The sequence below is a fragment of the Lissotriton helveticus genome, chromosome 5_1 (genome assembly GCF_964261635.1).
Source record: "Lissotriton helveticus chromosome 5_1, aLisHel1.1, whole genome shotgun sequence".
NCBI lineage: Eukaryota > Metazoa > Chordata > Amphibia > Caudata > Salamandridae > Lissotriton > Lissotriton helveticus.
Genome location: NC_136065.1, coordinates 541,257,346 through 541,282,240, shown reverse-complemented (window position 1 = coordinate 541,282,240; position 24,895 = coordinate 541,257,346).

Genomic DNA, 24,895 nt, shown 5'->3' with positions numbered 1-24,895 from the left:
TTCTGTTAAAAAAATGGCAGCTGACATGAAAACACTCAACATGGCCACCAAGTGCACCCAGCAACTGCCCCCAAAAACACCTAACACAACCCAAAGACACACCCCATGGCGAAATCAAAAACTACAAATCCCAGAAAAACCCACACAACACACCGGACAGAAATATCCCGTTTTGACACACCCAGATAGCTGAGTATAAAACCAGCCCCTTCCCTGACCACACTCCTTTGGAACACTCCAGAAGAGAAGGGCATTAACCACATCTGAAAGGAGAGGCAAAAGATTACACCACACACACATCACCACCACCACCACCACTACCCCACCTGCACCTCTAATACCCTTGCACACCACACACCATGGCACCACAAAAAATGCCAATATTTACTGAGAGTGATTCAAGGGTCTTGGTGGATGAGATAATCAGAGTTGAGCCACATTTGTTTGGCAACCTGGTCCAACAGACACAAGCAGCCACCAGATCACAAATGTGGGCAAGGATAGTTGAGAAGGTCAAAGCAGTGGGGACATGCCCACAAAACCGAAATGAGATCATGAAGTGGTGGCATGATCTGAAGACAGTCGAGAAGAAGAAGAGAGCCAAGAACCGTGAGCTGGCCACTGGGACTGGCGGTGGCCCTCCACTTCCACTCAAAACATTCACAGATTGGAAGGAGAGGGTGCTTGGCATCCTGCTTCCAGAGAGTCTCACAGGAATATCCGGGGGAGTGCAGGCTGGTAAGTACAAACAAATGCATCCCATCACACTGCTATGTACTATCTTGCACAACTAAAAAGCTACACCTCCTAGGCACAAGTCCAGTCACCAGCACCACAATACCCAACACAGGTCTCACAGATGTAACATTCACTCCATTTGAATCACTCCAAAGCTACACAACATTCACAGGGTGGCATGTGTACAGTCAACCAGCACCAATATTCCCACCAGGCACCCCTGTCCCAACACTGAGCAGGATGGATCACCTCCCCCTTCCCAGAATGTGTCAGCCAGTGTATGGGTCACCTTCACCTAACAGGTAGGTAGCCATCTTCACAGGGAGGGCTGTGAGGGGGTGAGAGGCCTGCACCATCACTCCCACCAGCCCCCCTGTTCACAGCTGAGCAAGATGGAGCACTCACCCCCACACCCAGCATGTGGCAGCCATTACATTGTTCATCTCCACCTAACAGGTAGGTAGCCATCTTCCCAGGGAGGGCTGTGAGGGGGTGGAAGGCCTGCACCACAACTCCCACCAGGCCCCCTGTCCACAGCTGAGCAAGATGGAGCACTCACCCCCTACCCCCAGCATGTGACAGCCATTGCATTGAACACTGAAACCTAACAGGTGGGTAGCCATGCACCAAGGTCGTTCTGTCTGTGGGTGGGAGGCCTTCACTACAACTCCCACCAGGCCCCCAGTCCCACAGCTGAGCAAGATGGAGCATTCATCCCCCCAGCATGTGGCAGCCATTGCATTGTACACTGAAACCTAACAGGTGGGTAGCCATACACCAAGGCGGTTCTGTCTGTGGGTGGGAGGCCCACACAACCACTCCCACCAGGCCTCCTGTCCCACAGCTGAGAAAGATGGAGCACTCACCCCCAGCATGTGTCAGCCATTGCATTATAGACTGAAAACTAACAGGTGGGTAGCCATACACCAAGGCTGTTCTGTCTGTGGGTGGGAGGCCTGCACTACAACTCCTATCAGGCAGCCGTGTTCCCAAGCCAAGCAAAATGGAACACTCACACCCCCTCAGTATGTAGCAGCCATTGCATTGTACACTAAAACATAACAGGTGGGTAGCCTTACACTAAGGTCGTTTTGTCTGTGGGTGGGAGGCCTGCACTACAATTCCCACTAGGCCTTCTGTCCACAGCTGAGCAAGACGGAGCACTTATCCCCCACCCCCAGCATGTGTCTGCCTTTGTATGGTTCACCCTTAGCTAACAGGTAGGTAGCTATTTCAACAGGGAGGGCTGTTAGGGGTAGAAGGCCTGCACCATCACTCCCACCAGCCCCCTGTTCACAACTGAGCAAGATGGAGCACTCACCCCCACACCCAGCATGTGGCAGCCATTACATTGTTCATCTCCACCTAACAGGTAGGTAGCCATCTTCCCAGTGAGGGCTGTGAGGGGGTGGAAGGCCTGCACCACCACTCCCACCAGGCTCCCTGTCCACAGCTGAGCAAGATGGAGCACTCACCCCCTACCCCCAGCATGTGGCAGCCATTGCATTGTACACTGAAACCTAACAGGTGGGTAGCCATGCACCAAGGTCGTTCTGTCTGTGGTTGGGAGGCCTTCACTACAACTCCCACCAGGCCCCCTGTCCCACAGCTGAGCAAGATGGAGCACTCATCCCCCCAGCATGTGGCAGCCATTGCATTGTACACTGAAACCTAACAGGTGGGTGGCCATACACCAAGGCGGTTCTGTCTGTGGGTGGGAGGCCCACACAACCACTCCCACCAGGCCTCCTGTCCCACAGCTGGGAAAGATGGAGCACTCACCCCCAGCATGTGTCAGCCATTGCATTATAGACTGAAAACTAACAGGTGGGTAGCCATACACCAAGGCTGTTCTGTCTGTGGGTGGGAGGCCTGCACTACAACTCCCAGCAGGCAGCCGTGTTCCCAAGCCCAGCAAAATGGAACACTCACACCCCCTCAGTATGTCGCAGCCATTGCATTGTACACTAAAACATAACAGGTGGGTAGCCTTACAATAAGGTTGTTTTGTCTGTGGGTGGGAGGCCTGCACTACAATTCCCACTAGCCCCTCTGTCCACAGCTGAGCAAGACGGAGCACTTATCCCCCACCCCCAGCATGTGTCAGCCTTTGTATGGTTCACCCTTAGCTAACAGGTAGGTAGCTATTTCAACAGAGAGGGCTGTTAGGGGGTAGAAGGCCTGCACCACCACCTCTACCAGGCAGCCATGTCCCCCAGCTGAGCAAGATGGAGCACTCACCCCCACCCCCAGCATGTGGCAGCCATTGCATTGTACACTGAAACCTAACAGGTGGGTAGCCATACACCAAGGTTGTTCTGTCTGTGGGTGGGAGCCCTGCACTACAACTCCCACCAGACCCCCTGTCCCACAGCTGAGAAAGATGGAGCACTCAGCCCCCCAGCATGTGTCAGCCATTGCTTTGTATACTGAAACTTAACAGGTGGGTAGCCATACACCAAGTTTGTTCTCTCTGTGGGTGGGAGGCCTGCACTACAACTCCCACCAGGATCCCTGTCCACAGCTGAGCAAGATGGAGTACTCTCTCCCACCTCCAGCATGTGACAGCCATTGTATGGTTCACCCTCACCTATCAGGTAGGTACTCATCTCACCTGGGAAGGCTGTTTGGGGGTGGGAGGCCTGTACCCCCACCCCCACCAGGCAGCCTTGTCCCCCAGCTGAGCAGGATGGGGCACTCACTCCCCACCCCCAGCATGTGCCAGCTATTGCACTGTACACTGAAACCTTAAAGGTGGGCAGCCATACAACAAGGTTGTTCTGTCTATGGGTGGGAAGCCTGCACTACAACTCCCACCAGGCCCCCTGTCCCACAGCTGAGCAAGATGGAACACTCACCCCCCAGCATGTGTCAGCCATTCAATCAATCAATCAGTCATTTTTTAAGCGCACTACATACCCGTGAGGGTATCAAGGCGCTGGGGGAGGTGGGGGCCGCTACTGATCGAACAGCCAGGTCTTTAGTGTCCTCCTGAAGGTCAGCAGGTCTTGGGTCTGTCGTAGGCTCAGTGGGAGGGTGTTCCATGTCTTGACGGCGAGGTGGGAGAAGGATCTCCCGCCGGTGGTTGTTCTTCGGATGTGCGGGACGGTGGCGAGTGAGAGGTCGGCGGAGCGTAGCTGGCAGTTGGGGATGTATGACGTTACAACGCCTACCTTTACAACGCCTACCTTTACATCGTAAGTTTTACAACGCATACCATTACAACGCATAATGCTTTTGGGCGCTGGATAGTGAATAGTTTAATTTACTATTCCAACTCCAGTCCCCGTGGATAGTAGGGAAGGTTATTGGATAGTAAATTAACCTATTCCCTATCCTAGAGCGCCCTCCAGAGCAATGCGTTGTAATAGTTTGCGTTGTAAAAGTTGCGTTGTAATGGTAGTTCGTTGTAAAAATTTCGTTGTAAAGGTTGTATACCGGCGGTTGGGGGTGTATAAGGAGAGCCGTCTGTTGAGGTAGGCTGGGCCGGTCTTGTGGGGTGCCTTGTATGCGTGGATGAGGAGCTTGAAGGATATCCTCTTTTTGACGGGGAGCCAGTGCAGGTTTCTCAGGTGGGGGGTGATGTGGCCGTGTCATGGTACATCGAGGATCAGTCGTGCCGAGGCGTTTTGGATGCGTTGTAGTCGATTGATGAGCTTGGTTGGGGCTCCCGCATAGAGGGCGTTTCCATAGTCGAGTCTGCTGCTGACGAGGGCCTGGGTGACTTTCTTTCTTGTATCTGTCGGGATCCATCTGTAGATCTTGTGGAGCATGCAGAGGGTGTTGAAGCAGGAGGAGGAGACGGCGTTGACTTGCTTGGTCATTGAGAGCTTTGCCTGAGGATGATTCCCAGGTTGCATGCGTGTTTGGTGGGGGTCGGGTCTGCCCCCATGCTGTTGGCCACCAGGAGTCGTCCCAGGCTGACGGGTTGGAGCCGAGGATGAGGACCTCCATCTTGTCCGAGTTCAGCTTCAGACGGCTGATCTTCATCCAGTCGGCGACGGCCTTCATTCCTTCATGGAGGTTGGCTTTGGCGGTGATGGGGTCCTTGGTGAGGGAGAGGATCAGTTGAGTGTCATCGGCGTAGGAGATTATGTTGAGGTCGTGCTGTTGGGCGACTTGTGCAAGCGGGGCCATGTAAATGTTGAACAGTGTCGGGCTGAGGGAGGATCCTTGGGGTACACCGCAGATGATCACGGAGGCTTCGGAACGGAACGGGAAGGGGGACGCTCTGGGTTCTGCCGGAGAGGAAGGAGGTGGTCCATTCCAGAGCCTTGTCTTGGATCCCTGTGGCGTGGAGACGTGCGCGTAGAGTGCGGTTGCAGATGGTGTTGAAGGCGGCGGAGAGGTCTAGGAGGATGAGTGCTGCAGTCTCCCTGTTGTCTAGCAGGGTCCTGATGTCGTCGGTGGCGGCGATGAGGGCGATCTCGGTGGTGTGGTTGCTGCGAAAGCCTGACTGGGAAGGGTCTAGGATTCTGTTCTCTTAGAGGTATCGGGTTAGCTGTCTGTTAACAATTTTCTCGATCACCTTGGCCAGGAAGGGGAGCAGAGAGATGGGTCGGAAGTTCTTGAGGTCTCTTGGGTCTGCCTTGGGTTTTTTGAGTAGGGCGTTGATATAGGCATGTTTCCAGCTCTCTGGGAAGGTCGCGGTCTCAAGGGATTGTGTTGTATTGCATTGTAGACTGAAACCTAACAGGTGGGTAGCCAAACACCAAGGCTGTTCTGACTGTTGGTGGGAGGACTGCACTACAACTCCCACCAGGCAGCCTTGTTCTCAAGCCCAGCAAGATGGAGCACTCACACACCCCCTCCCAGCATATAGCAGCCATTGCATTGTACACTGAAACCTAACAGATGGGTAGGCAAACACCAATGTTGTTCTGTCTGTGGGTGGGAGGCCTGCACTACAGCTCCCACCAGGCCCCTGTTCACAGCTGAGCAAGATGGAACACTCACCCCCCAGCCCCAGCATGCGTCAGTCATTGTATGGTTCACCCTCATCTAACAGGTAGGTAGCCATCTTCCCAGGGAGGGCTGTGAGGGGGTGGGAGGCCTGCACTGCCACCCCCACCAGGCAGACTTGTCCCCCAGCTGAGCAAGATGGAGCACTCACCCCCCACCCCCAGCATGTGGCAGCCTTTGCATTGTTCATCTCCACCTAACAGGTAGGTAGCCATCTTCCCAGGGAGGGCTGTGAGGGGGTGGAAGGCCTGCACCACCACTCCCACCAGGCCCCTGTTCACAGCTGAGCAAGATGGAGCACTCACCCACCAGCCCCAGCATGTGTCAGTCATTGTATGGTTCACCCTCATCTAACAGGTAGGTAGCCATCTTCCCAGGGAGGGCTGTGAGGGAGTGGGAGGCCTGCACTGCCACCCCCACCAGGCAGACTTGTCCCCCGGGTGAGCAAAATGGAGCACTCACCCCCCACCCCCAGCATGTGGCAGCCTTTGCATTGTTCATCTCCACCTAACAGGTAGGTAGCCATCTTCCCAGGGAGGGCTGTGAGGGGGTGGAAGGCCTGCACAACCATCCCACCAGGCCCCTGTTCACAGCTGAGCAAGATGGAGCACGCACCCCCCAGCCCCAGCATGTGTCAGTCATTGTATGGTTCACCCTCATCTAACAGGTAGGTAGCCATCTTCCCAGGGAGGGCTGTGAGGGAGTGGGAGGCCTGCACTGCCACCCCCACCAGGCAGACTTGTCCCCCGGGTGAGCAAAATGGAGCACTCACCGCCCACCCCCAGCATGTGGCAGCCTTTGCATTGTTCATCTCCACCTAACAGGTAGGTAGCCATCTTCCCAGGGAGGGCTGTGAGGGGGTGGAAGGCCTGCACCACCACTCCCACCAGGCCCCTGTTCACAGCTGAGCAAGATGGAGCACTCACCCCCCAGCCCCAGCATGTGTCAGTCATTGTATGGTTCACCCTCATCTAACAGGTAGGTAGCCATCTTCCCAGGGAGGGCTGTGAGGGAGTGGGAGGCCTGCACTGCCACCCCCACCAGGCAGACTTGTCCCCCGGGTGAGCAAAATGGAGCACTCACCCCCCACCCCCAGCATGTGGCAGCCTTTGCATTGTTCATCTCCACCTAACAGGTAGGTAGCCATCTTCCCAGGGAGGGCTGTGAGGGGGTGGAAGGCCTGCACAACCACTCCCACCAGGTCCCTGTTCACAGCTGAGCAAGATGGAGCACTCACCCCCCAGCCCCAGCATGTGTCAGTCATTGTATGGTTCACCCTCATCTAACAGGTAGGTAGCCATCTTCCCAGGGAGGGCTGTGAGGGAGTGGGAGGCCTGCACTGCCACCCCCACCAGGCAGACTTGTCCCCCGGGTGAGCAAAATGGAGCACTCACCGCCCACCCCCAGCATGTGGCAGCCTTTGCATTGTTCATCTCCACCTAACAGGTAGGTAGCCATCTTCCCAGGGAGGGCTGTGAGGGGGTGGGAGGCCTGCAACACCACTCCCAACAGGCCCCCTGTCCCACCCCTAAGTAGGATGGAGCACTGCAACCCACAGAGAAGCATGTTCCCGAACATCCACAACAATGTGACAACAGGACAGGTGAACAGTCAGTGCATGCACCCCAGCATCCATACAGAAGAGAATGGAGATAGATGACAACACAGGCCTCACATCACACATAAATTGGCACAGATACTATCTCGAGATACAGTGTGCACACAGCTAAGCGTATGCAACTGCCACATAAACAGCAGTGTGACACACAAAATCCAACATTGAAGCAAATCAGGGCACCAACATGTACAACAACGAATGTTAACTGTAACTTACATGGGGGCTGGCCGGGAAGGGCCATAGGAAAAGTAAGCAAGCATGGTCTGTTGAACTACAAAGTCAAACCACAGGACAGGACAAGGGAATGCATGAAATGTCAATGGCTAGTACATGCCCAGATGTAACGGCTGCCAGGCAGAGCAAACAGCAAAGATGCTTTCCAGAAAGTTGTGAATCCGCCAGTTGTCAGATGACAACCTCTCATTGTAATAATAAAATATGCATGTGGGGCATGGTATCCATTGACATGTCACCCCATGGCCAACATTTTTTATGTACCCCCACATCATGTCATAATGATAACCACTGTGCAGACATACAATGTTTGAAATAGTCAACTGAGCTCTGCATTACTTGTGAATTAGAGACAGTGAACAGAAAGTTTGAGGTGTGGACATCAATGACCATCTCCCCTCTGTCCCATAGGTGACCAAGAACTGACAGCGGAGAATGAGAACACCAACCCGCGGAGCCAGTCTCCTCCCCCGTTGGAACATGGACTCTCTGGGGCAGACTCCCTGGACTCGCGACAGGAAGCCGGCTCATCCGGCATGCCAGCGCGCAACCTGTCCCGGAGCACCACTGCCACCCCCGCACCCTCAGCAATAGCAACACCCACTACTACGCTGAGCCCTGCTGGAAAGACCCATGTGGCAACCACCTCCAACACCAGTGCTGTTGCAACATCCGCCCTGCCTCAGAGGATGTACACCTCCCCAACAACCACGGAGGCCAGGGCAAGTACGCATAGGAAGACAGTGGTGAACCAACAGGCGCGTGACAGCAGGGCTGGGGTGAGGCCCAGGGAGACACGGTGACAACAGCACCATGGGACTAAAGCCCTGACCAACATCACTAGGGTCATTGGGGCTTACGAGCAGGCCCAGTGCCAAACGGACCAGGCCCACCAGGATGCTCATGAGCTCACCCAGGTGCTGCGGTCCACGGACCACCACATGGGCCAAATTGTGGACCTCCTGGGCCAGCTGGTTGCGGAACTTAGGATAAGGCCTGCGGCCCAGACAACCCCTCCACCTCCCTCCAGTGTTTGGCAGGATGCCAGTTGCTCATCCTTCCCTGCGGGCACGGAGACGGCTGATTCCTCAGACACCAATGGTGCTGCAGCTGCCTTCCCCCACCAAGAAAGCCAGGGGCCGCCCTAAGAAATCATTGGGCCCAATCCGTGGAAAGGCACCAGGAAAACACCAGCCAATGGGCACCCATGATGGCACAACTTTTCCCTTTTCCCTCTGCCATTGACCATCTCAACTATCCTTCCTTACAATGCCATGTTAATGGCATCCATCTATTAGGCTTGTCTCATCTACCATCACTCTGAACTCATTGCTTCACCCTTCACATTTCCGTAAATATTCACTTCCCTGTCACATGTATCCCTTGTAAATAAACACTTCTTACACACAAATGTTGTTGTGTCAGCTCCATTTTCATCACAGTATGTAACATTTTTACCATGATTACAATGTCACTGGAACGATCTCAGGAGCCTGGTCTATTGAATGTGGTAAGTGATAGGGGTATCCCCTGTGCCCACTCATGTTGGCCTTGGCATTGGAGCCATTGGTACTCAGGATTCAAAAGGATTTGTACGGTTGCGGAAAAAGGGTTTTGGCATCAACACACCTGACGACGCTCCATTCTATATTTTCTATATTAGGAAGCCTCGGACTTCACTGCCTTGCCTGCTGTGCATGCTGGAGAAGTTTGGGGGATATGTGGACGTCAGGTCAGTCTGCAAAAATGTATCCTCTTTACCCTGTGGGAACTGGAGTTTGACAGGCTCCCTGATCTGGGGATTCTGTGGGAAGTGGATGCTTTTCAATACCTTGGACAATAGGCATATTACATGGGGAGGGTGATTGAGGGATTGCATGCTTCGGTGCGCTTTGGTGCATGTTTCCACTCTCTATAATGGGACAGGTGGTGGTGGCCAAGATGCTGCTCCTGCTGTGCTGTTTATATCATCTACAAAACACCATGTGCCTTCTAAAACCAGAAGTCTTTAAGCAGTTAAATAGTATTCTAGTACCACTGGTGTAGGCTGGTGGGCACTGCAGAGTAGCTCTCTGAGTTTTTCAAATAGATCAGGAGCTTGGAGGCCTGGGACTACTGAAACTTTAACTGTGTTGTTATGCAGCCCACTTATAACAACAAAGTGACTTGTGGTGGGGCTAATTAGAAGAAACAGTCACTGAAGAGCACATGTGGTGGATTACCCTTGCCTGTTCTGTTGATGAGAGGTGGCAGCCTGTGGTCTTCTGTACCATAGGTTCCATGTCAGACAGCCCACATATGGGAGCAGAGTGTTAAGAGAGTTGTTGAACATCCACCCTTCGCTAGGGACATACCTATCTGGGATTTGCAGCCCTTTTGTCATATTAATAGTGACATGCTGATTGTTGGATGGAGGAGGGTATTCTAAATACTTGGTGACTTAAACCCAGGGGACAACTTTGTCACTTTTCAAGAGACGCAGGTCTCTTTTTGGGGTAGGGCCTGGGTGATTTATTCAATATGCTAAAGTAGCTCGAGGTGTAGGCATACTTCTCCAATGCACCTCCCACAAAGCACCTCCTTGAAAATCTCATGCTTGGAATGGAGCGCTACATGAGTACATCAACATACAGGGCTCTGAAGTCTGACCACCCTCGACCTCTCTATAGGGCTAGGTGTGCCTGATTAGCATTGACTGATAGGGACTTGGCGAGGACATGCGAGCTGGTTCACCAGGTATTGGGGAATGCATGCTTTAATTTAATAAAGGTACATTTTCTTCATTGTATCCATGTGACCCCGAGTACATTGGCACAAATATACCCAATCAGATTGTAGGATTGCCCTCGCTGTAGGGCAGAATGAGCAACATTACTGCACATGGCCTGGTTTTCTCTAGATGTTTTGGAATATTGCAATAAAGTGTGGGAGGTGACACAGTAAAAAACTAGGATTCCATTACCGCTATTCCCCTGTCATTTCTTATCGTGCCGTGTAGATCGAGCAAAATGGTAAAAGATGCAATGTAAATGTTTTTACAGCTAGCCCTATTGTTAGCAAAACCGTGTATTGCATTTAGCTGGCTGGGCACACAACATCCCACTATTAGCTATGAGTACGAGATACATTGTAATACATAGCAGAACGAATTAATATAACAGAAGGCATACAAATTACAATACTACAATTACCAGGAAAGACATGAGATTACAGGATGACTTGAAAACCATGGGGAAACCGCAGAGAGCACTATGCTGAAGGGGTGGTCCTTGAGGAGCAGGAGGGTACCCACGAAATCCTCTAAACAAGCAATGGGATTAGAGATGGGAATTTGTACGATTAAACTCTGCCAATAAAACATGACAACCTAGCTGTGTGGGTCAGAACGGCAAAGGAGGGTAGGAGGTGAGTGGGGTAGGGGCAAGAGAGAAGGACCTCTTGTGATACATTGGTTTGCTTGAAATGAAAAACAAGAGCAAAGGGCTTGGTATTGATTGTACTAAAACCAGTATAAAGAAGATATTTCAAAACAAACTGTGACGCTCAGAGGTACAATTCTAAAAGATGCCCCCCTCCTATCCAATGGGGAATGTATTTAATTTTGTGGAGCTAAGAATTACTGATCTAAATCCAATCCATACTATTCGGACACAGTTATTAACTTTGGGGAGGTCAGATATTCTATGCCAACTCCAAACCCACCCTCATTATGAAACATGCTTAATTTCAGAGAGTTCACATTTTCTTTTCTCTCTTTCTCTTTTTTTGATAAATACATATATAAATACAATAAAAAGAGCTACAATTAATACGCTATACAAAAATTACAAGACCTATCTCATTATCTTTTTCCCCAGCTGTAGCTAGGAGCCCAAATACAGTTTCCTAGTTGTATTGCCCCCCGCCCCTTCCATTCATACATCTCTTTTAAAAATAGATAAATGCTGCACAAGCCACTGCTGAAATTCTGGGGCGAGCGCATCCAACCAAGCAGAGGAAATACCGATTTAACCACTGCCATGGCCAAAAACAAAAAATATTGATGTTTCCCTGTTGTTACTTCGCTAACCACCAGCAACAGAATACATTCAGCCGTTAGAGTTACTTTTATTTTCAGGGATTGCACTAAAAACTTTTCTATATCCTTCTTCGGGGTTTCTAGGTGCAGACAAGTAGCGAACATATGTAGCAGATTTGCTTCTGTACTGCAACAGCAAGGATCAGCAGACCCCAACTAGGACCCCCCATTAGGCTATTTTGGCCATTGTGTAAGAAAGAGATTTTTTTTTATAATGTTGCACCTGTAACCTGGCCGAACACACAATAGAATGGCCTAGTTATAGCGAGTCTAAAAAGCTGATGAAGTTTGTACCTAGCTTTTGTTTCCATTTTTCACCCTGCTTCTCGAGGTTGCTTTGCATCAGTTGGTTCAGCCCCCGTATATCTGACTAATAGTCCAGCCCCCGTTGTCCCTTACTACCTCCATTATAGAGTACTTACAAAATCCTCTTGACCCCCCTTTTTTCTTAGCTAAAAAGCTCTGTATCTGTATCAACCTCGTAATTAATCTGGACTTCCTTGAATGACATTATTCCATCTGCATCAATAAGGTCCCCCATCCAACTCCTAGGTCCACCCAGCATGACATAACCACATCATGGAAGATTTCAGGAAGGGCTGGGTTCCTGATAAGCGGCTTATAAAATGCATCCTCCCAAGCCCTATCTTTTTCCTCACAGACACCGAAAGACGAAATGCGGCTGAGAGAGTTTTTACATCTAACTTTTTTGTATTAGCTAGGTTCTTTGTATTTCAAGAACCAGTTTTGAGCCTCATCTCCTAATAGTAGTTCATAAATATCAGGTGACCCATTCCAACTCCTTTGATCCACAGACTCCACCCCCCCCCTCTAAGAAACACATATACTGGAGCACTCCGGCCCAATAGTACATGCTTAGATCCGCAACAGCCCATCTCCCTCTTTCCCTAGGAAGTGTTATAAATCTCAGGGGCCTCCTTCTCTTCCCATATGCCCATATAAACCTATTAAATATATCTTCCATCCCCTGAAACCAGTGTTTATGAATCTCCATCGTTATTGCTCTAAAAAAATAAAGGACTTTTGGAAGAAACATAATTGTAACAATATTACACCGGCCAGCAATGGACAGATGTACATTATTCATTCTATCAAAATCCTTCTTTTCTTTCTGGATAACTGGGGCTAGACTTAACTCCACAATTTGCTCCAAATCTGATGATATATTTGCCCCTAGGTAAATCGCGGATTGCATCACACAAGGATAATTTTGGTGGGCAGAGCTATTTATTACTATTTGCGTTTTATCCTGGTTAAGTAAGTACCCAGATATTCTCCCAAAGGCCCAGGTTTCTTAATCAATTTTAAAATATGCTACATGAGGGTCAGATGTTACTACTGCCGGATCATTGGTGTTACACCCTTGAAAACTAATAGGTTGAATTCTGGGATTGGCCTACATTTTCCGAATCAAAGTATCTATGTAGCCTCCCATCAAGCAAAGTTAGACACAGTTGGTCTATACATTTCCCGTATAGCATGAATAAAGACCATACCTATGCCAAACCTCTCAAGGGAAGCCCACAAGTAGTCCCAGGAGACCCTATCAAACTCTTTTTCAGGGTCAAGCAGAATCAGCACTATACGGTCTACAGAGATTGAAGCAGCATCAAACAGTGAAACAACTCTACCAATATGATTGGTAGATCCTCTGCCTGGGATAAAAGCATACTGCCTGGGGGAGATCACCTTACCTACAATAAGACTTGACCGACTGGCTATCACCTTTGAAAATATCTTGGCATCACTGTTCATGAGTGTTCTGGTTCAAGGACTTGGCCTCAGTTGAAGGCTTCCCCTTCTTAAAAAAAAGAATAATACTGGCCCATGACTCGGGGGGGGGCACCCCCTTTTGATTAACCAGATAGGGCCTCAGAATTGCAAACAAAACTTTATAAAATTCTAGCGGGTTCTGGTCTGGAACCACAGCCTTTCCAGAAAGAAGATCACTAAGTGCTGCTCTATATATTTCTTCATTTGGAGAACGGAGCATCTAAGGATTCCACATCTTCTTTAGAAAAAAAAGTTTCTCGTAAAACTTACAGAATTCCGGCCTTATGCCTGTGGAACCAGTAACCACATTTCCCTTCTGATTTTAATTTCAAAGGTCTCCCCGCTAGCTGCTTTCTGCCTTGTCCTTACTGCCAACATGTGTCTGACCAGTTCATTATCCTCATGACAGTCTTGCAGCAGAGCCATGTATTTTCAGCCGCTCTTGCTGCTGAAACTTCACCACTCTTTCCAAAGCAAGTTTATACAAAGTATTCTCTATACATGGCCTGGAGGCTATAGGCCCAACAAGTTGCTCCTCAATGTCCACCACTGTTTTATATAATGTATTTAAATGTAGGATGTGCTTCTTCTAATGGTACAAGCAAAAACGAAGTGTCTCCCCCCTTATCCATGCCTTAAACACATCCCAGACCATATCACTCCTGGTACTACCTCTTTTACATTCCAGAAATTCTACGATCCATTTGTTCATATTTGGAAAATAGCCCGGATCCGGCATCAAACACGTTTCAAATGTCTAAATATGCTCAGTTCTTTCATCCCCTGTGAAGGTAACTTCCAAGACCAAAGGATTATGATCTGAAATGACACAGGGGCATTTTTCTATACTACACATTGCTATTAATTGCTGTGAGACATAAAAAATAATCCAGACACACTACTGATTTATGAGGGGCATAATAAAACATGCTACCCGAATCATGAGACTTTAAATGTGGCCAAACATCTATAAGCTCATTGTAATGTATCAAATGTGTCACAGCTCTGAAAAACTTGTTTTTCTCTCAAACATAATCACCAATTTTGCCACTCCAGAGCCCGTCCATACCATTAATATTCAGGTCACCACAGAATATAATTGGGGTAGGCCACCCTGCAAGCTCTGTATTATGAAATTCTAAGATATCAGGGCCATCCCCTGTAGACCCATATACAGACCAAAAAGTAAATGTATATTTAAGATAATAACGTTCCACAATCACCCAGCATCCATATTTCTCTGTCAAATGCCTTTTAAAGGAAAAATTTCCCGTCCCAGTAAGAATGGCCACCCCTCTTGTTCTGGTTTCCTGTGTAGTTTAAGCAATGAGGTGATACCCTAACTGTTGATTCCTTGCACCCTCAACATGGTTCTTCTGTAGACATAAAATAGTGTCACATAAGGCTTTTAGATCTTCCTTAACTTTAAGCTGTTTAACATGAACATTTTGGCCACATATATTTAATTTTGCAATTCATATTTTCATCATCATGGCCTTTATAACTTTTTCACAATGCTGGCAGCTCTAACATAGCCATTAAATCCGGCTCCAGCCAACAAGTCCTCCATCTTTCCCCATAATCTCTTAAATTTCATCATGTTCCATTGTTTTTCCCATTTTATACCACCCCTGGTGACCCACCCGCATCACCTAGCCTACCCCTCGGTTCCCCCATTACTCGATTCTACCCACTCCACCTGAACACCCTCGCACCCCCCCACCCCATCCACCCACCCAAACCTTGAAGAAAACAGACCAATGGTGGTCTGGGTGATGATATCTGTACTCAAGACCTCCCTCACAACTCAGGGCCATAAAACCACTATTATACCTATGATTGAGAAGAACCCCCACCATCAAAGATAACCAACCTCTATCCTGCCACATCATACTACTCATTATACTGCACACAAAAAAACTTTATTTTTTCCCCTTCCTCCTTTTTCTGTTTTCCCTTTCCCTCCATCTTCCTTCTTTCCCTTCCCCCTTTCATCCTTTTTTTCTCTGTTCCCCAAAATACTAAACACATATTATATAGTCTAAGCTACACCATTTTGTCCATACGTTATTTTGCGCTTTTCTCAGAGTCAAAACATCTCTCTTTATTATTGAAAATTATTTTCAGACGGGCAGGATTCATTAAGTAAGATTCAGCCACAAGTGCCTGACATGGTTGAATCAACTGTCTTAGCCTACAGCGTCTCTCCACTGTTGCCTGGCAGAAGTCTGTCCTTGAAAAAAGGACTGTCCTTCATAGGCCCGCTTAATATTCGGATCGACTTTTGCAAATACTGCTTTGCAGAGCAGATTGTTCCTGAAATAAATGATTATAGCTCTTGGCTTCTGTGAGAACTGGGGGGATTCTCTTTCCTGCTGGTATAATATACCTTGCAAACAATGCTACCATTTTAGATAATCTGTTGCTATTTGCTTACTTAATCTATGGGCACTCCCCCTATGGGAGATATTTCCACTGGATTGAGAGAAAGAAAAATGTCTGTTACTTTTCTGGCTCATTGCCAATATCGACAACAATCATAAAACTTTTTCAAACACCCTACTCACTTGGCATAAGACTCTTCAAAATTCATAGTACGAAACATTTTATTCCTTCATTTTAAGGCTGAGAAGGCCCTGTCTCTCCTCCAATTCTGAGGAATAAGTGAGCTTGCAATAGATAGCGATATCGATATAAAATATTGTCGACCCTTTATTAATAGTTGGCTAGCTTTAGAGGCACCAAATAAAAGTAGGGTGGCCTCCGGCATAATCAAGCACCTAATTGCAAAGCCAATAGCCGTAAATACTTGCTGGCAAAAATGTGTTAGGTGCAAACAGTAAAAAAATGATGGTAGCGGAAACAGATGTTAGATACAGCAGGATACATCTAATGAAGATTGATACTGTGTATATTATGCTTACCATCTTGACAAAAATGACTTTATTTTAAAATTTATTGCCCTAAGGGATTTATTGCCTATCTCTGCGATTAGTTGCTAGTCGCTCACTGAAACCTTACATTGGGCTTTTTCCGCTACCATAGTTAGAAATGCTATTGTAAAGACAGTACTGGATGGAATTAATCCAGTACTGTCTTTACAATAACATCTTTCTCTTTCAGGGGGAGTTATTCAGTCAAGTCTCTGGCACTGCCATGGGCTCCTGCTTCGCCCCCAGCTACGCGAATCTATTTGTGGGCTGGTGGGAGGAGCAGGTAGCCTGGGCACCAGAGAATCAAGCATGGACAGAGAAAATCGTATTGTGGTACAGATATTTCGACGATATAATTTTGGTGTGGAATGGCCCAGTAAATGATGGAGAAGATTACATCAGATTCTTAAACCAGAATGATAATAATCTAAGGTTTACTGGCCAGGTTAGTTCGGTGGCAGCGAACTACCTAGACCTTCAAATTAAGATCCAAGGGAATAGGATAAATTGCTCTCTCTTCAGGAAACCAACAGCGGGTAACAGCACGCTACATGCGTTAAGCAGCCATCCCCATAGATTAATTAACAGCATACCATACGGTGAATTTCTCAGGCTTAAACGTAATTGCTCAGTGAGATCTGATTTCGATTTAGCAGCCAAGGAAGGACAGCTTTAACTGATTCTTAGCAAGAGGCTATGATGCGAAGTTGCTCACCACCACTCTCCAGAATGTATCTGAGATACCGAGAGAGGATCTTTTTAAAAAGAAAGACAAGAAGGTTGATGATTGAAGATTTCGCATGATAACCACATTCTCACAGGACGCTGATTGGCTCAGAGGGACCATAAGAAAACATTGGCACGTCCTGAGAACCGATAATATTATCGGGAATGACGTGCCGATGAATCCTCTGATCACATTCAGAGAAGCCCACTCTTTGAGAGATGGCTTGGTTCATAGTCACCTAGAATCAATTGCAAAGAAAAAAGGCACATTACATGAGACAAAAGGGTTCTTTCCCTGCGGGAAGTGCAAAGCGTGCTAAGCCAGCAAACGCACTTTGTCCTATGAAGTCAAGGGCCTAAAAGAAGGCAGAAAGATTCATAAATTCATGTCCTGCCAAACCACATTTGCAGTTTACTGTTTGAAATGCCCATGTGGGATGAGATACGTAAGAAGCACCATAAATTGTGTAAAGCTGAGGATTTTGGAGCACATTCGTGCCATTACGAACAGGGATTTCACTTATCGGGTGGCTCGCCACTTTTTTATCACGCACAAGAGTGACAGGAACCTGTTACAATATTTCTGTTTAGACTGTATACCTGAAAATGCCAGAGGGGGGGATAGATTGCAAAGACTGCGCAGACTAGAGTCTAGATACATTGTGGATTTGCACACAAAAAGCCCGGAGGGCCTGAACAGCGGGGAAGAATTGGCAGTACATCTGGCCTTCTAGAAATGTATGAACTTCACAAGTATTGGTATTTTGAAATCTAAAAGTATCGCCTACATTTTAAGATGTGTACTCTCCCGCTCCTCAAATATGATATCTTTTCGTACCTTGGTTTCCTATATGCTTGATTACTTAGTTTGTCTGAGATGTGATATTTACTACATTCAATTTTGCCATGTGACAATGAGATATGGGCAGTTAAAGTGTGTGTTTTCTCATGCATTTCAAGGGAAAAAAGAATAAATGTAACTTATGTTTAAGAGGGAAACAACAGGACATTGAGGCAACCATAAAGGTTGCCATTGCCGATCTACGGCAAGATAACATCTGTCAAACTGATTGTTTAGGTACACTTGATAATTTAAGGTGGCGCTCCAATATATGTTTAATGTAAGCCACATATCAGTGTTAACAAAAATAATGTAAAAAGAATGAATTGGACAGCGTTCCAAGGTGGCGCTCACGATTTTGTGAAACGCGTGAAGTCCTGTGTTTGTTTCCATAATTCAAGAGTTACAAATGGCGCCGCGCTGCGCGTTACGCGTTGACACAGAAGAAGGGAATTACCGAAACGCGTCTTGTCAGTGAAATGAAGAATACCGCTTTGCCTAGTATTCCCGTGAGTGATGCCTCTTTTTCCCGTTGAGTGGGAGAAATTTCGGAGCTTGAATATATATATATATATATATATATATATATATATATATATATATATGGCAGCTTCAATCGTTCTCCCTTTCGCTTACAAACGATAACGCACTCACGGGGGTAAATGCAACGGGTGTTTAATTCAGCCACGGACAGACAAACAGACGCGTTTCGGACCAGGTGTCCTTCGTCAGTGTTTACATCCCAGTGCTTTCCTTGCACACTATATACAAAACATCACTTCCTGTTAACGCAATGAAAGTGAAAAGGGACATTCATCAAACAACAAATGTGGCGGCCATTTCTTAATGTTACATATTGTTGAAGAAATGCATCGAACAAATTCATTTTATGTTCTTGTCGGTGTTTCTAAACAAAATCTTGCCGTGTATCGGCATTTCTCCGACAATTTTAAGCCACAGTTTTGAATGATCATCATTTTACTCAAATCAATACTTTGAGTTATTACGGCCCGTACTGCATAAATGCCAAACAAATTAGAGAAAAAGAAAAGAAAAGAAAAGAAAAGAGTGTGCAGTTTCAATCAATCACATGGGATTTAATGTTAGTTTTTTCATCTCGGTGATTCTAACCCCTAAATAGGAATTACATCCCTGTCGGTGAGAAGTAAGATGATCTTGCCGTGTATCGGCACCTCACCGACTAGTGCGATGATAGCAGAAACTGCCACATTTAACCCTTTACATCCTAGATACCTTCAGAAGCAAAATCAATTCATAATCATAAAGTCTAAACTCATATCAAATGTTCCATATTGGACCTCCAAACAAGGATAATTACAAACTCCTCATCAATCAATTCTAGAAGCATCACTTCGGCTATACTATAAAAAGGGCTATAATATAGAAAGGTAAAATGAGAGTACAAAACAAAATAGAGTCTGATTTTGCAAAAAATTTTTAAGGGTGGAAGAATGAGATCTGAGGGAAAAGAGGAATGAGAGAAATAAGCGGGAGGAAATATAAGGAGGAAAGAAATGGAAAAAGGATATATGGGTATATATATATATATATATATATATACATGTAGATGAAGAGCGAATAAGAGTAAAAGTTATTCATATATACATCTGATCAAATACAGTTCTAAGGCTTATTTTTGAGATAAGTTTAAATCTCAGACAATTCCAACATTCGAATCTCATTCCTGTTAAATCACATCTATGCGACATTCCATGTTCAAAAAACCAATAAAGTTATTATACAGTTGTCTTATTTCCCCAGATGTACGATCAGTATATATATATATATATATATATATATATATATATATTACCTACTGGCGATAGCCAGTAGGTATATATAGTTAGGATTGTTTTCCATAGGGAAATCGCAATATTCTATTGGGAATAACTTTGGCGCCGGTTGAGGAATCTTCCTGAAATTTTCCCTAACTTTGCCTTGCGGCGCTACGCTCCATCCCTGAAAGTTTGGGGGGGATTCGTCAAGCGGGGGCCGAGATAAAAGGGGGGTCCCAAAACGTGTTTTCCCCATGTTAATTTCCATAGGGCGGTTGGACTCACTTTTAGCCCGAACGGCTGAATGGTTTTCCACCAAACTTGGCAAAATTGTAGGGACAGGTAGCCCGATGTGCCTTTGCTATGTCTCAAGATATGTGCTCCAGTGGTTTTTACGAAAATTAACTTTGAAAAAATATATATTGGGCTACATTGGGCTATATATATGTTAGAGCCCAAATGTAGCCCAATGTAGCCCAATGTAGCCCAAAGATGGCCACCAGAGACAAAAAACCCACAAATGTAGCCCAAATATCAGCCAGATGTAGCCCAACTATAGCCCAATGACAGAATGTCCCAGAGTGTTCTAAAGAACAACTAGAGCGCTAACAGTCTTACTTTTTGTTTATTTTTATTTTTTTTATTTTTTTTTATTGGGAATATAAGTGCAGTTACAGTTAGTATAAAAGAAACATTGTTCATATAAGATCCGGAGGAAAAGCAGCAGTTCTTACAAAGTACCCTAACAGACAAAACAATACACGACTAGACAATACAATGAATAAATTATGTGGCAATAAATATAAGCTCATGTTATCCAACACGGCTAAAACAATTTCAATATAATTACATCCTGTTATTATTTCATCATCCATCTACACTGATCAATCAAAAGCTAAAAGCAGGCTCTAAAAGACGTTTTCACGTTTCGGCTTTTTACATTTTTGATTTCCTCCAATCTGTGATTGGGGCCCAAAGTCTTCTTCCAAAGTCCCGAGTTCTAATTCCTTTAAATTCATAGAGTGCCGACTCAATATTATGAATTCCAAGCAGTCTAGTGAGCCACATTTAGAAAGAGGGGGCCACGCTATCCTTCCAACCGGCTGAGATAAGAAGTCTAAACACGGCCACGGATATAAAGATCAAAGCTTCCTCCTCTTTCCCAAGTTTTAGTTCGGAATCCGTGCCTAAAATCATTAGGGTAGGGGATAGGATGATCTTATGCCCTAGCAGCCCCTCCCAAAATTTTTCAATCTCTTTTTTTACTGGTGTTAGAAGATTGCAATTACAAAACATGTGAAGTATGTCTGCTTGTCTGTTCCCACATCTTGGACACGTATCATCCGCCCTGACTCCCCAAGAGAATAGTTTTGCCGGTGTGTAATAAAGATTAAACACCGTCTTATAGTGCTGGGCCCTTAAATTAGTAGCTCTGAAGATCTTCTTATTCAAAAATAGGGTTTTATCAACATCTACATCAGGTTTTCCTAATTTCCTTGCCCAGGCTACCTCGGTCTTATCAACATCATATTTAACCTCTGATATTAGAAGATTATATATAATATTAATTTTGCTGCGCCCTCTGGTAAGCGCTTCCATTAAGGGGCAGACGTCTGGAGGTAGCAGTTTAGGTCTCTGAGCCTTCATTATGCAAGTTATTTGTGTATAAACAAACCAATGTGTATCTGGAATACCATATCTACTTTGTATGTCATCAAAGCTTACTACTCCCTCTCCGTCCATCAATTGCCCCAAAGTTTTAATGCCCAGCTCTCTCCATACTTTGAGAAATCTGTCGGCATCAATTTCAGAAAGAAGGCTGGACTTATAGACATGTAAGTATGGGTTATTTTTTGGAATATTACAGTGTTTCCTGCAAGCCGTCCAAACTCTCCAAGCGCCATCTACAATCTTAAATCTTGCCTTCTTGAAGAATCTACGGTTTGTTTCACATACCATTAACCCCTGGGCCTTTCTGCCTAACAGTAATTCAAATATGGAAGGAGGGGGGCGTTCTACTCCTCCCCTTGGGTCATTGCCATTAGGCTCTGACTGAAAGAGCGCTGACATTTGTGTCAACAGACACGTCCAATGATAGATCCTTAAATTAGGGAGCGCTAAGCCACCCCTATCTTTGGGGAGAGACAACAGATTGGTAGATCGTCTAATCTTCCCAAATTGCCAAATAAACTTAATAAAGATTGACTCCAGATTTGTAATAATTTTTTCCTCCAGGAACAGAGGAATAGCTCGAAATAAGTACAGGATCTTAGGGAACATTGTCATTTTGACTGCGTTTACCCTCCCGATCAGGGACAGATGTAACCTGTCCCACCTTTTTAGCTCAGATTTAATTGATTTAATAAGAGGGCCATAATTTTCCTCCACAATTTTCTCGACTGACACGTTAATTGTCACCCCCAGATAAACTGCTGCTTCTACAAACCTGGAGTCAGCCTTCACGATCTTTTTCGTACAAATGATCTGGGTCTTGGATTCATTTAGTAAATATCCTGACCTAGCGCCAAACTTTTTCGTTAAGTCGGACAAAACCTCTATTGCCTGCTGTGGCACTGGAGAAAACACCGCAATGTCGTCCGCATACGCTAGAACTTTATTTTCATGCCCATTAAACATTACTGGTCTTAACCTTGGGCTTCCTAATATAGCCTGTATTAGCGGACCGATATATAGGGAAAAAAGGATCGGAGAACACGGGCATCCCTGGCGGGTTCCCCTCTTTATAGGAAACTGAGTCGATTTCTCCCCCATAACGGTCACACTGGCGACTGGATCTAGATACATCACCTTTAGTGCCTTAATGATTTTCTGTCCGAACCCTCTGCCGGCTAAAATATCCCATAAGTAACTCCACACCACCCGGTCAAATGCCTTTTCTGCATCGAGCAGGATCATGGCCATCTCCCCCCCCGTAGCAGCATGAGCATCAAACAGGGCTATAGCTCTGTTGGTATGGTCTGTCGTGCCACGTCCCGGGACAAACCCATGCTGCCAGGGTGAAACAAGACCACCTATGACCCTGCCCAACCTCCTAGCCCATATCTTCGAATAGAGCTTGGTATCGGAGTTAATCAGTGAGATAGGTCTATAATACCCCTGATTCTCTAACGCTAACAGTCTTACTTATGACAAAAGTATGGCACACCTGAAGTCATCTTGATTGGAATAAAGTGTTAACACTTAAAACATTTAATTTGCAAAGGAACAAAATGAGGGGGTTCATTTTGCCATAGAAATTATGATTAGTGCTGAAGAAAGAAAAATTAGGGCACATTTTGAGTGACTTCTCAAATCCTCTTATATTTCATTAAAAAATTCTGATATGCAGTCTCCCAAGATGGCCACCAGAGACAAAAGAGCCCAAATGTAGCCCAAATATCAGCCAGATGTAGCCCAACTATAACCCAATGACAGAATGTCCCAGAGTGTTCTAAAGAACAACTAGAACGCTAACAGTCTTACTTATGACAAAAGTATGGCACACCTGAAGTCATCTTGATTGGAATAAAGTGGTAACACTTAATACATTTAATTTGAAAAGGAACAAAATGAGGGGTTTCATTTTGCCATAGAAATTTTATATTTTCTACTGGCGATAGCCAGTAGGTATATATAGTTAGGATTGTTTTCCATAGGGAAATCGCAACATTCTATTGGGAATAACTTTGGCGCCGGTTGAGGAATCTTCCTGAAATTTTACTTAACTTTGCCTCGCGGCGCTCCGCTCCTTCCCTGAAAGTTTGGGGGGGATTCGTCAAGTGGGGGCCGAGATAAAAGGGCAGTCCCAAAACGTGTTTTCCCCATGTTAATTTCCATGGGGCGGTTAGACTCACTTTTAGCCCGAACGGCTGAATGGTTTTCCACCAAACTTGGCAAAATTGTAGGGACTGGTAGCCCGATGTGCCTTTGCTATGTCTCAAGATATGTGCTCCAGTGGTTTTTACGAAAATTGACTTTGAAAAAATATATATTGGGCTACATTGGGCTATATATATGTTAGAGCCCAAATGTAGCCCAATGTAGCCCAATGTAGCCCAAAGATGGCCACCAGAGACAAAAAAAACAAATGTAGCCCAAATATCAGCCAGATGTAGCCCAACTATAGCCCAATGACAGAATGTCCCAGAGTGTTCTAAAGAACAACTAGAGCGCTAACAGTCTTACTTATGACACAAGTATGGCACACCTGAAGTCATCTTGATTGGAATAAAGTGTTAACACTTAAAACATTTAATTTGCAAAGGAACAAAATGAGGGGGTTCATTTTGCCATAGAAATTATGATTAGTGCTGAAGAAAGAAAAATTAGGGCACATTTTGAGTGACTTCTCAAATCCTCTTATATTTCATTAAAAAATTCTGATATGCAGTCTCCCAAGATGGCCACCAGAGACAAAAGAGCCCAAATGTAGCCCAAATATCAGCCAGATGTAGCCCAACTATAGCCCAATGACAGAATGTCCCAGAGTGTTCTAAAGAACAACTAGAACGCTAACAGTCTTACTTATGACAAAAGTACGGCACACCTGAAGTCATCTTGATTGGAATAAAGTGGTAACACTTAATACATTTATTTTGAAAAGGAACAAAATGAGGGGTTCCATTTTGCCATAGAAATTTTATATATATATATATATTCACTGAAAAAACCATAGGTTACACACCAGTTATAGTTAGGAATTAGCATTTAAAAAACCTTTGAAATTCACTGAAAAAACCATAGGTTTCACACCAGTTATAGTAGCTGGAAATTTTACTCGCATAAAACCATTGAAATTCCCACGTTATAGTTATTTGGACTCACTATAACTTGCACGTCTGCAATGCACTGCTGATGACGTCACATATTACATCACTCATGCATATATTTAAATATTTAAACATTACTCGCTAATATATGTATTCACTAAGATACACTTAATAAGCCAGTTAACCAATCAATTTTTTTTAAAAACACTGAAAAAACCATAGGTTTCAGGCCTTATATAGTTAGGAATTAGCTTTTAAAAAACCTTTGAAATTCACTGAAAAAACAATAGGTTTCAGGCCTTATATGGTTAGGAATTAGCATTTAAAAAACCTTTGAAATTCACTGAAAAAACCATAGGTTTCAGGCCTTATATAGTTAGGAATCAGCATTTAAAAAACCTTTGAA